The sequence below is a fragment of the Carettochelys insculpta genome, chromosome 29 (assembly GCF_033958435.1).
Source record: "Carettochelys insculpta isolate YL-2023 chromosome 29, ASM3395843v1, whole genome shotgun sequence".
Lineage (NCBI taxonomy): Eukaryota > Metazoa > Chordata > Testudines > Carettochelyidae > Carettochelys > Carettochelys insculpta.
This window is the reverse complement of record NC_134165.1, coordinates 14,011,539-14,024,622: the sequence shown is the minus strand read 5'-3', so window position 1 is coordinate 14,024,622 and position 13,084 is coordinate 14,011,539.

Genomic DNA, 13,084 nt, shown 5'->3' with positions numbered 1-13,084 from the left:
CCGCGGCAGGGTGTGAAGGGGCAGCGGGAGGTGACTGATTTCCCCTTGGGGGGGCCCAGCTGCCCCCTCCCCCGCCCTGCAGGTCTGGGCTGCCCAGAAGGACACACGCGGTGTCCGGCCTCTGCCTCCCGGGCTCGGGGTGCCCGGCACATCGCCCCCTTCTCGCCTCGGCCCTGGGAAGCTCGCCCAGCGCCTGGCCGGGTGTGCGCTGACCCCCGCCCGGCCTCTGGGCTCCCCCACGGGGCTATGGGGTGGGGGGGCTCCAGCTGGCACCGGCAGCTACACAGTTGGGTGGTTAGAGCCGGGGGACGGTCCTGGGTTCCCGTCCCAAGGAGGGGAGTGCGGCCCAGTGGTTAGAGGGGACTCCTGCCTCCCACCTGCCGAAGCCGGTCCAGTTCTGCCCCCTTTGACGGACTCCTCAGTTTTCCCGTCTGCAAAACGGGCCCAGCGGCGACGCGCCCGGCCCGGACGAGCGGTTCGTGCCGGCCGGCCGCCGGCGATGCACCCCGTGGATAAATGAGCCCTGCGCAGTTCGCAGCTGGCCTGGCGGCTCCCCGGCTGCACCAGCTGGGCCGCGACGCGCTCTGGCAGTCAGCCGGGTGGAGCTGCTTGGACCGAACAAAGACGCGGAGACGGGCAGCGAGGCGGGACTGGACGGGCCGGGGCTCGGTCGCGCGGGCCCGGCGGGGCGGGGCGGGGCGGGGCGGGGCTGGGCCGGGCCGGAGGTTCCGCAGGTGCCCAGGGTCAGGAGCCCGCAGCGGGGGTTGCTGGTGCGCGTCCCGGGCGCACAGAGCCTCACAGACGCCGCAGCCCGGGACCGCTGGAGAACCTGCCCCAAGCGAGGCTGGGAAGAGAACCCAGGAGTCCTGCGCCCCTCCCCGCCTTCCGGTGCTCCGTGCCCCCTGGTTGGACGGAATCGTCCGCGGTGTGGGCGGCTGGTGCCCCTGTGCCCACCCGGGTGGCCGGGCCTGGCCAGCTCGTCTTCACCCTCTGCCTGACCCCACCCGCCGCTAAGATCCCAGGGTGGGAGGGGGCCTGGCACAGCTCATTGGAAACTACAGCACCCCACCCCTCCCCCTCCCCTATGGGGCAGCCCCTCACCCCCCCACCGCCTCCTTCTCACAACACACCTGTTCCCCCTCCCCGTCAACCCCAATGGACACAGCACCCGCTGAGCCCCCTACAACCTGCCCCAGGCATGGCACCCCGACCCCCACCTCCTCCCCACACGCTCGCCCCCCACAGGCCAGCTTTGCCGGGAGCGCGGATGGGGGGGCGATGCGGCAGTTCCTGGGGGTTGTAGTTCGGGGGCCTCATGTGCCTGTTTTGCTGTATGGCCGTGGCGCTCTGATCAGACTACATCTCCCATGATGCACCATGGCCTCCCTTCCTTTTGAACAGGCGGCGGGGCGCCCGGGAGGCCTCGCTCTTGGTGCATCACGGGAGATGTAGTCCACTTGGAGAGCCCAGCCCGCAGCGGAAACCTGGGCTCCGGGGCAACAAAAATACAACTCCCAGCAGGCACCACGGGCGCGTTTCCAAAGTTATTCCAGACTGCAGGCGTTGGGCTTTGTCCCCTTTAGAAAGCGGGCAGGCTGGAGGTGGCGTGTCCCGGGGTGTGTGGGAGGGGGTGGCCGCGTTCTCTCGGACGCGTCATATTGGGCGAGCTCGGGCCAGTCTCCACCCTGCCCCGTGCCTCAGTTTCTCCTCCCCCCTTCGTCCATGTGGCCTCTCAGCCGTATTGGCTTTACCGGGCAGGTCCTGGCACTTCCCACCCCCGGCGTGCGCCTAAGCCGGACCTTCGCCTGCCCCACAGCCCCCCCCACGGGAGCGGTGACAGCTCCAGCCTGATCTTCGCCCCCCCGTCTGCCCCCTGCGCCAGCGGCCCCCAGCTCTGACTGGTCCTCGCGCTCTGCCATTGTCTCCGCCGGGCGGGTGGGACCGAGGCGCCGCGATTTCAGGGGAGAACGAACCGGAGATTTCACCCTAGAGATGGAAATAATCACAGCTCCCGAGCCCCGCAACACACCCGCCCCGTCCCCCCCAACGGCACACACACACACGCACACACACACCACCACCCCCACGCCACAAACACACCAGTCACACTCACATCCTACAAACACCCCCCAACAAACGCACACGCCAGCCACACACAAGCATGTGAGGCCCCCCCAACACTTCTGCCAGCTACGCGCACACACCCCCCTCGAGCCACACCGGCTCATATATAGACTCCAGCCCCCCTACATATCACACACACACACACACACACGCCCCACAAACACCAGCCACCCCCCACACACCACAAACACACCAGTCACACTCACATCCTACAAACACCCCCCAACAAACGCACACGCCAGCCACACACAAGCATGTGAGCCCCCCCGCCACTTCTGCCAGCTACGCGCACACCCCGCCCCCCCGAGCCACACCGGCTCATATATAGATTCCAGCCCCCTACATACAACACACACACACACACACACACACACACACACACACACACACACACACACACACACACACACACACACACACACACACACACACACACACACACACACACACACACACACACACACACACACACACACACACACACACACGGCAGCAGGCGCCGGCCGGGAGACAACGGCTATTTGCAGGGTGGTGGTTCAACCCCAACTCCCCGGGGCGCGGCGCGGCCGGCCCGGCCCAGCCAGAAACCGGTCCAGGCCCCAGTCGCTGTTCTCCGTAGCTGGGAGTAGGATCTGGGGCTCCGCAGACCTCGGTGTGCCCCCCACACCCCGCCAGCTGCACCAAGCCGGGTTTAAATGATGAGCACGAGCTGCGGGCAGGCCGGGGGCAGCCGGACCCGCCTCGTTCCACTCCGCCGCGCCACCCCCCAGAGCCAGCCGCAGCCTCGGGAAAAAAGCGGAGGTGTCGGCGTGAAAGGAGCTCGGCCCTGCGCTGCCAGGGACAGGCTCTGCGCCCTCCCCCCACTCCCCGACAACTGGGCTGGTGCCCCTCCCCAGAGGAGGGCCCGGCTCGGGCGGAGCAGGGGAAGTGGGTCCCGGGCTCAGCGGGGCCTTCCTGGCGGAAGCAGGGCCTGTTCCCGCCGGGCAAACTCCCCGCCAGCTGAGAGGGGGGCCGGGAACACACCTGCGTTTCGGGGACCCAGAAAACCTGCTGCAAAGCCCCCCCTTCCCCCGGGATTGGAGCTCGCGGCCCCCACGGGGCGCAGGACTCCTGGGTTCCCCTCGCCTGGAGCCCGGCGGGTCAGAGCCCCTACTTGGCTGCCTCGGGCCCCGCAGAGGACGAGGCCGGCTGCTCCGCGTCCCTAGGCGGGAGGCCCGGCGGGAAGGGGACAGATGTAGCCCAAGGCCCCGGCCAGGCCCCCCTTCAGCCTCTGCATCCCAGGCGCTCAACGGGGCGTCGGGCTCGGCCTCTCCTGGAGCCCAGGGTGGGCCCTGCCCGCGGCGGGACCCCGAGGAAAACAGCCCGCTGGGGGGTATGTCACGGCCGCCCGCAGGGTCCCTCAGCGCTGGAGAAGCGAGGGGTCGCCGCGGATTTCTCACCCCCCCGCGGTTGCCCCGGGATCGGGGCCTGCCTGGGTCTGCTCCCCAGAGGGGTTCCCCCACCCCGCCGGCCGCAGAGGCCCACGACCAGCGCTGCTGTCCCCCACCTCCCTCGGGGAAACTGAGGCACGGAGCAGGGCTGGCGCCGACCCCCGGGCTGCTCCCACTCCAGAGCCTAGCCGCGGTAGGGACCCTGCGCCGACAGACCGACCCCCACTGCTGGCCCGGCCCGGCCCACCCCAAGCGCCTCTCCTCCGCCGGCGCCTGGTTTTAACTCTCCGGTTACAGGGGCCTGGAGGCGCCGGCTCGGCCAATCCCACCCTGACCTCGGGGCCGCCGAGCCGCCGTTTCTCCCCGTCCGCGACGGCTCCCAGGCCGGGCCGCGGAACCGAACCAGCTGCGGTTCAGACCCGTCCCCCGGCCCGGCTGAGCGCGACTGGGGCTGCCAGGCTGCTCCGCTGCAGGGTGATTAATTGCTTCCCTCCCTAATGAATCCCCGGGAGTCTCCGGCTGGTATCTGGGTTTGCGCACCGGGCCACAAATCTCCCGGCCGCTGCGTGCGAGAGTCATAAAAAATCCCCCCCCCCAGCCACAAACAGCCCGTAATTAAAGGGCGAGATAACGGGGGACGGTTTATCCCGGCCCGGATGGTGCGGGAGACACCGGGGTGCTGAGTGCAGCCACTTCTGGGGGGCGGGAGGGGAGCGCGGACCTGCGAGCCCTCAGCCCGACAGCTGTTTCAGGGAAAAGCGGGGCGGAGCCGCCGGTTAACACCCCGGCCGCAGCCCCGCCGCGGGGGGGGTTCCTTCCCCCCCCCGGCCCCCAAAATGCGGCCTCTTCTGGGGCCGAGCCCGGGCGGTGGCGAACAGCGCCGTAGAACAGGCGCGAGTGCCGCAGCTGGCAGCCGCAGGGAGGCCGGGCGGCCGGGGTTAACAGCCCTGCGTGGCAATCAGCGCGCCAGCCTCTCCGCTGAATCGCAGTAATGAGGTCCCTGCCTGCTGTCTCCTGCAGAAGATGGAGTTGCCGCGTCTTGCTGAGCTCCGCTGCCTCCAGTTGTTTTCCTGCAGTCGGCGGCTCCCGCCTCGCGCTCCGCATTGGCTATTAGCCGGGGATAATATTTCCCGACTCCCCCGCCCCCGGGACTCCAGGCAGGTTGATGAGGCCGGCCGCGCCGAGCGAGCGCGTCTCATTCCCCAGCTGCCACCCGCTCCCCGGGAGAAAAACGAGCTGGGAAGCGGAGCCAGAGCGCAGCGCCCCGCCGCCTGCCGCGGCCCGTCTGCACTGGGATCCCGGGGACGTGCCCGCCCGCCCGCCGGCTGGGCCCCCGCTCTGCGGGGCTTGGCGAGGCGAGGTGCCCAGGCCCGAGGGCTTTACCCGCCGCCCCACCGTGGTACGGCAGAGCCCCACTGGGCTGCACACCGCAGCCCCTCTGCCGGGCCAGCCCGAGGGCGCGCAGGGGAAACTGAGGCACCCCACGGGGCTCTGCCCGGGCTCATGCAGCAGAGGGGGACCGGGCCCCAGGCCTAGGAGAGCCGCCGCCCAGCGCTCTACCCACTGCGCAACGCTGCCCCCCCCCTCGCCCAGGCGCCCCGGGCTCCTTCCCGAGCCGGTGGCCCAGGGCCGCCCCCCGCCCCCAGCCCTGGCGCCCATGCGCGGCGGTAGCGGGGTCCGCGGGGGCTGCCACCATCTCAAATCCAATTTCCCTCTTGTTTGCGCTGCTCGCCCCCCCCCGCTCCGCTTTGTTATTTTAATGGGTTCTTTATTCCCACCGCCGGTGACACGTAGGGCGGAAGCAGAGACTCCGCAGCAGATTGGATCCGCCGCGGCTCCCCGGGGGGGGGGAGGGGGGCGTCAGTCCACAGCCAGCTCTCCGCGGCGGCCGCGCCACGCTCCGCTGGGCACGCGGGGCCCCGGGCCCGGAACGGCAGGCGGCCTCCATCACCAGGCTGGGCTGGAGCCAATTCCCCCCTCGCCCCACGTCTGCAGTCAGGGGCTCCCCACCCCCCCGCAGAGCTCTGTGCGGGCGGGTGTCAGAGGGACCCTCCAGGAGCCTGGGCCAGCACTGGGGCCTCTCTCGCGGGCACGGGGGAATCAGAGGGGGGGGCCAAACGTCATAGCTGCCCCAGCTTCGCTCGGACCTGCTGCGCTATACACACCCTACGCGATGCGCCCTGCAGGCCCGAGGGCGCGCGAGGCCCCACCGGGCTGTCGCTGAGCCCACCCCGGGGTCCCCCCCCGTCACGGCCAGCCGGGCGGCGGTGACGTCACCAGCCCCACCGAGGGGCCGGGGGTCCAGGAATTGCCCCCCACGGCCTGTGCGACCCCGCCCGCCGCCCGCGCCGCGGCTCATGCGCTGGTGAGCACGCCCGGCTGCCGGCACCATCCATCATCTCCGGGCGCCCAGACATCGCTTCCACCAGCGCCCTCATTACAGCCCATTATCAGCGTAATGCCGCTCATTAATCAGTGGGGCTCGGCTCGGCTGCAGCTGGGCGCCCCCCGCCCCCGCCCCCGCCCCAGCACCCCGGGGAGCAACCGGCACCAGCTGTGCCCCCCACCCCCGGTCATGTCATCGGACCTCCCACCCGGCCAGCTGCTGTGGGGCCCGGCGCAGGGCCCGCGGCTGCAAAGAAGACGAGGCTGGGGGGGGACCAGGGGCGGCGGCAGGGCCCGGAGACGGCGGGGGCGGGTGGGGGGAGGGGCTGGCTCGAGCGAGCGGAAGCCGGAGGCGGCGTTGCCTGTAACTGACCGTGCAATTAACACCCGGTTGGCCCCTGTCCCGAGCGATCGATCCCCGCCCACAGCTGCGGTTCGAAACGCGCCTCTTATAAATAACCCGGGTCACCGGCTGCCACGCGCTGGAAAGCAGCCGCCGTGCGGCGGAGCGGGCCCCCCGCCGGGGAGACGGCCGAGCACGACCGCCGCAACCCACAGATTTCCCCCCCCCCCCGGCACGGGCTGATACCCCCCCGCGACCCACAGATCCCCGCGCCATGGGCTGATATCCCCCGCGACCCACAGATCCCCGCGCCATGGGCTGATACCCCCCCCGAGACCCACAGATCCCCCCCGGCACGGGCAGAGGTACCCCGACAAACACACCCCTAAATACTGGGGGCACCCTGCGCGCACAGACAGATAGAGACACGCACAGGCTTGTGCCCCCTTCTGGGCTCTACCCTCTCTGCCCCACAGCCCCCCCGCACCGCGTCGCTGTCTCGTAGGACTTCTTCAGACGGCGGATGGACCCGGGCCCCGGCCAGTGGGGCAAACTGCCAACCGCCTGCTGGGCCCGGGCCGGGCCCGGGCTGCCTCAGGCCGGCTCCAGGTCGTGCCTTGCCGAGGAGCTGCTCTCTCAGAGCCGGGCCTGAGCCCAGCGCCCCCGGATTCGGTGGGAGTTGGCCAAGGCCGCGACCTCCTCAGGTGGCAGCGGAGAGCCACCGGGGGCTTTCGGGGCGCACGGCAGATGAGGGGGGCAGCGCTTAGGGCTGAGCGCAGGCTCCGGGGATTTGCAGGACGGGGGCTGAACTGAACAGAAGGCAAAGGGGAGCACACGCGCGTGTATTTTCACTCGCGTGTGCAAGGTATTTGCACACTTCCACCACAGCGCTGGCTGTCCGAGTAACGCCTGGGAGAAGACGGTCCCTTCCGATACTAATTGCATTACCCTGGAAATCCATTATTAATCATTAGGCCCTTAGAGTCAATTACCACCGGTGCATTGATTGGGTTTCCCGAGCTAATCCCGGGTTAACTCGGTCTCTGGCCCTGACCTAGCAGCCCGCCTGCACAACCAGCTTCCCGGGCTGCTCCCCCCAACATGGGCGCGAGCCTCCGGCACACGGCCCCTTTCTGCGTGCGTGCACGCGCACTCACGAGCGGTGCACGCACTGGTGAAGGAGCTCACAAACGTGCACGCGTACGGTCGAAGAGGAGAGACTCCGCCTGGTCCCTCTCGTCCCTCCCTGAGCGGCCCGGGTGGGGCACAGGCGCTCAGTCCCGCCCTGACTTTGCAAGGTCCGGGGGGGGGTGGGGGGGGCGGTCCCGGCCTCCTTGTCCTCAGGCAACCCGCCAGGCGCCCGACCCGACAAGCGCCGCCCGGCGTGGGCAAGTGGCGCGGGCTGAGCCCCCGCGATGGGGATGCAGGAATGGCTGGACCACGGGCTGATGCGGAAGGGGAGGGCTGGGGCTGGGCGCTGATTGCGCAGGATGAGGAGCGGGGCCGGACGCTGGAGCAGATGTGCCCAGGAGACCCCCCCCCAGCGGGGGGGGGGGCGGGGGCAGCACCAGCCCCCCCCCAACCCCCTCCCAGGCTCTGCCAGGCGGCGGGTCTGGTTCGGGCGGTGCGCGGCGCCCTCTGGTGGCGAGCCTGGGTATAGCCGGGCCGGCGGCGGACACGGCCCCCTCGGTGCGCTCAGCGTGCGGCGCGTCCCTAGGCCAGACCCCCTCCCCGATCGCCACGTGCGGGGTGGGGTGCGGGGTGCGGCGGGGGGCGCTGCTTCAGGCTTCCCGTCTGCCTGACGCTGCCTGGGGCTTCCTCATGCGTGGCGTTAAATTATATACCCCGCCCCGACGCTGGCCTCCCCCCATCTGGCCGGCTGCTTTGCTGGTCTCGCCAGCGGGCATCCATCTGTCTGTTCCCCCCCCGCAGCAACAGCCATCCGTCTGTCCGCCTCCCCTCCCAGCCAACACCCGCTTGTCCATCTCCCAGCTGGCACCCACTTGTCCGTCCACCTGTCTGTCCCTCCAGCAACATCCGTCTGTCATCCCAGCCAGCATCTGGCTGGCTGTCCATCCCCCAGCTGGCCCCCACCTGTCTGTCTGGCTCTCCAGCCCCCCGCCAGCTCCCATGTACTTGCCCATCTGTGTGTCCACCCCCTCCCCCACCCCAGCTGGATTCCCTTTGTCCCTGGGGGATGGTGGGGCCCTGGGTAGACCCAGCCCATGTGACGCCCCCCCCCCCCCAGGGAAGGTGGGGGTCGGGGGGGGGGGGTCATGAGCTGCACAGGCTGGGAGGGGTGTGGGTGCGGCCATGCAAAGTGGTGGTGAAGAGGCTGGTGTCATCCTGGGGTCTTGCACAGGGGCGTCAGGGGCCCAGGCAGTTCTGGCTTGTGGGAGGGCAGCGCCGAGGCCTCCCAGACAACCGGCCACCTGGCTCCTGGTGGCTACAGCCAGCTCACTGTCTAATTAACCTCGACGAGTGTCACAGGGCCCCGCCCAACCCAACCCCAAGGGCGCCCCGTCCCCCAGCCGCCGGCATCAGGAGCCCCAGCCGCTTGCCAACAGCAGGGGAGCACGAGTCTGAACCCCGCATTTGTCAGCCCCCAAGTCCTCCTCTGCCACGTGCCCCGGGAGCAGCGAGGCCGGCTCGCCCTCCAGCTGACCTCCAGCGGCCTCGCCAATTAGCCCTTCCAGAGGTGCTCTTTGCTGAACCACGAGCCCAGCGTCAGCCTGCACTGGGGCCTGGCTCTGCCAGCCGAACGCTACTTCCAACTGCAATTACCGCCGCGCCGAGGAAGCTCAGCCCGTTAATGACTTATTTTGACAGGCTTTATATGTCAGACACAGAACCCGAGAGCCCCCGGGAGGCCCTGGCAAAGAAAGTTTCTGGATTCCTTGGTGGCTGGGCCCCTTCCTTCCACCCTTCTCCCTCGCTGCCCCCTGGGCGCTGTGGTTCGGTTTAGCCACCCAGCAGCTCCGCCCGCCTGGATGCAGCTTCGAGCTGGGGAGGTCTACGTGACATTCAAGCCATTGGGTGGTGGAATAGGAGAGCAGTGCCACTCCCCCAGCCCCTGCCACAGCAGGCAATGGGGAAAACTGGCCTACAGGTCAGGGCACTAGCCTGGAGACCTGGGGTCATGCCCCCTGCTCTGTCACTGGCGGCTTGTTTGACCTCTGGCAAGTCACTGAGCCTTTCCCCTACGGACCAGGTGTGAATTGGCATGTCAGCCACTGGGGGCTCGCCCAGCAGATGAATGGGCAAAGGCCAGCACCGGCTGCCTCGCTCTGCCTTGAGGAGCAGGCTGCAAAGTGCCAGGCTGGGGCTGGGTTAACCCAGGCCCCAGTGGGTAATTAGGTACCTGGGCGGCTCGTGGCAGTCAGCACAAGCCCCCTCCCCCACCCTCACCAGGCCCTCATTCCCATCAGAGGCTCAGTCCAGGCCACGGTTCCTCCCTTGGGCTGCTCAGCCTGCTCCCCTGGAAGCGCCTCTCAGCTCCCGAACCTGGGCTGGGTGTTGGCAGCCTACAGCACTTCCCCTGGCCCAGCTGCTCCCAGCAGACTTACAGCCAGGCCAGTGCCCAGTCCTGGGGTCCCCTGCGCCCTCACTGCTGCCACAAATGCCTCCAAGCCCCTCCCAGTGCCAGCCTGCTGAGCTCGGCCCCGGCAGCACCTGGCACACGGCTCTGGAGTCACGCCGGGCCCACAGTAAGGAAAAACAAGCAGGCCCAGCAGGAGCGGCTGCCCTGGCCCCGGTGACCCTCCGCTTCCCAGTGACTAATGCGAGGCCGGCGGCTGCAAAATCAATTCCCAGCCCGGCCGGGGCACGCTGTGAGCCGGCCAATCAGCACGGCCGCTCGGTAACCAGCGCGTGTCCTTTCTCAAGCTGAACTTCATAATGGGAAATCAATGGCCGCGCGTTCTCCCTGCGCACCCCCCCAGAGCCAGCTGCCGGCAGAGAGCCCCCCTGGCTGAGCCACAGCTCCCCCAGGCCCACACCCCACATCTAGTTCAGCTCCAGCCCCACAGATCCCCCCAGGCCTGTACTCCCCCCCGGCTAGTTCAGCTCCAGCCCCATGGCTCCCCCACCTTGTGAGAACACCCCTAAGCGCAGCCTTGCCTCCGCTGCCTCGGAGCTCCCTCAAGCTGTTCTCTGCCGCCCTGCAGCATGCCCCAGGCTGGGCACGTCCAGTGCACTGGACAGCCTCACGCCAACTCTTCCATGGTGCTGGGCAGCGGCGTGGCCAAGTCCACAGCCCAGCTCAGTGTTCTGACCCCTGCACAGACACGTGTGAGCGTCCTGGTGCTCTGCTTTGTATCGTGTCGTGTTGCGTTGTGTTACGCGGCATGGCAGGCACTCCGCTTGTGTTGTGCACAGATTTGGGCCTCAGCCTGTTCTCTGACGCCCTGGTGCACTGCGCAAGGCCCTGTTAGGTCACATGGTGGTATATTCCACCGCAGGGTAGTTTTGTGCGACCTTGCGTTGTGCCACATGCCTGTGATGGAGTGTGTGTGGGGGGGTGCATGTGTGAGACTCAGGCTGGATGTGTGTGAGACAGGCAGAGCAGCTCCCGGGGCCAAGGATGACCCTGGGGCTGTAACCTAGGCTGGCAGGTAACACTTCAGCCCTGAACAAAGAGGAGGGTGGAGCCGAGCTGGTTTTGAATGGGGGGCGGTAGCAGTTAGAGGCTAGGGGAGAGGGAGCTGGTAGGCGCCAGCCTGGCGACGGGGGAAGCTACACCCCAGAGGGGCACCCCTTGGGCTCCTCACCCCAGGACGGGTTGGAATGACTGTCTCTGACTGCTGTACTGACGCTTCTGTGAGAAACTGGGCCTCTGTCGCCTAATAAACCTCCTGTTGTACCTGCTGCATGAGAGTCACTCCTGCCAGCAGACGGGGTGCAGTGCATGGGGACCCCTGAACCCCAGCACAATGCCCCACCCTTGTGGTGCGCTGCATTGCATCGCACAGATTTGTGTTACGATACACAACACCGCTTTGCCTCGCGGGGCAGGGACGCAGGAGTCCCGGCTGCATTGTGTTATGTTGCAGGCTACCACGTCACACTGCTCTGCGTTGTGTCACCTCACTGCACCTTTCAGGGCTGCCGTGCGTCGGCTTTGGCCTACCTGAGGCTGTCGCTTTCCAGGACAAGGAGTGGTTGCGGGGGGCAGGTTGTGTGGCAGGGTGGCACAAGGCATTGCTTTCTCCTGCGCCGGCATGCCGCACGCCAGCCGGTTGTGTTGGATGCATCTGGCGCCATCACTGTGCAGACCTGGCAGGGGAGCGACCAAGGATAAAGATGAGCCACCAAAGTCTTTCCTAAGTCAGTCCTGTTTTATCCGCACCCGTGGCACAGCGGAGCCTGTTCCTCCCGGTGACTGGCGATAATTATGGGCCAATTAGCGTGGGAAATGCAGTTGCCTTGTAAAGTGCCTTTTTGTCACTACCTGGGGCTGTCCTGAGCTGAGAAGCGGAGCCAACTAATTGGTATCTTAAAGGGCCAGCCGCCACAGCTGGGCTTTGTTCATGTGCGTACGCAAAGCGGGTGGGGGAGTGGCAGCCCCCAGCTATTTGCAATCTCTCCCCGCTCAGCAGCCTGCAGCGCGGCCCTGTCGCCACCGGAGCGGATGGATTGTTCACAGGAAACTTGAAAGGGGTTCAGTGACTGGTTTGTTCCCGTCGTATGTAGGAACCCAGCCCCACGTGGTAAATGGGGATCCTCCCCATCAGGGGGCTTCTCTGGCTTGTGTAGAGCCAGGTATAGGCCCTGCATCCCCGCTCCTTGCTCCTAGAGTGGGGAGGGATCAAGGGTGTGGCCAGCTCCCCGGTGCACTGGATGGGTATTACAGGACTTAGAGCAGCCCGAGGGCTGCTCTACTCTGCCCAGGCTGAGACTAAGACAAACTCTGGACTCTGACCCGTGCTCCACCTTTTCCATTTGCACTACAGCCCATCTGGGAGCCATCCAGTCCTGCTTTCCAAGTGGCCAGCACTACAGGCTGCACACCAGACCCCACAGCAGTCAGACCCACAGTTGGGTAACCTCAGCAATACGATTTTCCACTTGATTTCCAGGCTGGATGACTCTGGCTTCAGCCCCTGGCTCTCGGCTGCAATTGTTCCTTCGTGGGCTGGAGAGATGGGCCGTCAGCCCATTTCTCTTCCCTGTGAAAGGGGAGGCAGGTTCCCCCCGCCCTTTGTTAATCGCGTGGCTCTTCTCCGAGCCCCGCACCAACCTATCAGCCCTTCCTTGAACACGGCGGCCCCCAGAGCTGCGCGCAGGGTTCCAGCAGCCATTGCACCAGGCACAGCTGTCGCGAGAACAGGCCCCCCCCGTCCCCCCAGCAGCAACGGTAAGAGCATCACCCCTGTTCCAACCGCCTGGTGAGTGCCAAGGAAGGGAGCAAACCGTAACTCACCTAGGAAATAGCTCGGGGGGTGGTGGTTACATTTATTTCAATGAAGCACAGATCCAAACCCCAGTCGGGAAGCGTGAGCTGTAGTGGTTTCCCACTGTCGAGAACAAACAGAACACCAGCTGGCTCAGCAGTGTTAATGAAGCCTCCCAGGCAGGTATGGCACCTTGTCTGGCAGGGACGCGTGGGGAAACTGAGGCAGAAAAGGGCACAGGGGCTTGGTGAAAGCGCCTCCATGGGAATGGGACCCAGGAGTCCGGGCTCCGGCAGATGCCCTGCCAGTGGATGGAGAGCTCACCCACCGCTCCAGCCTTCTGCTGAGTCAGCTGTACAGCGCCTGGCACAGCAGAGCCCCCACCAGGGTCACTTTGCGCTTTGCTAACT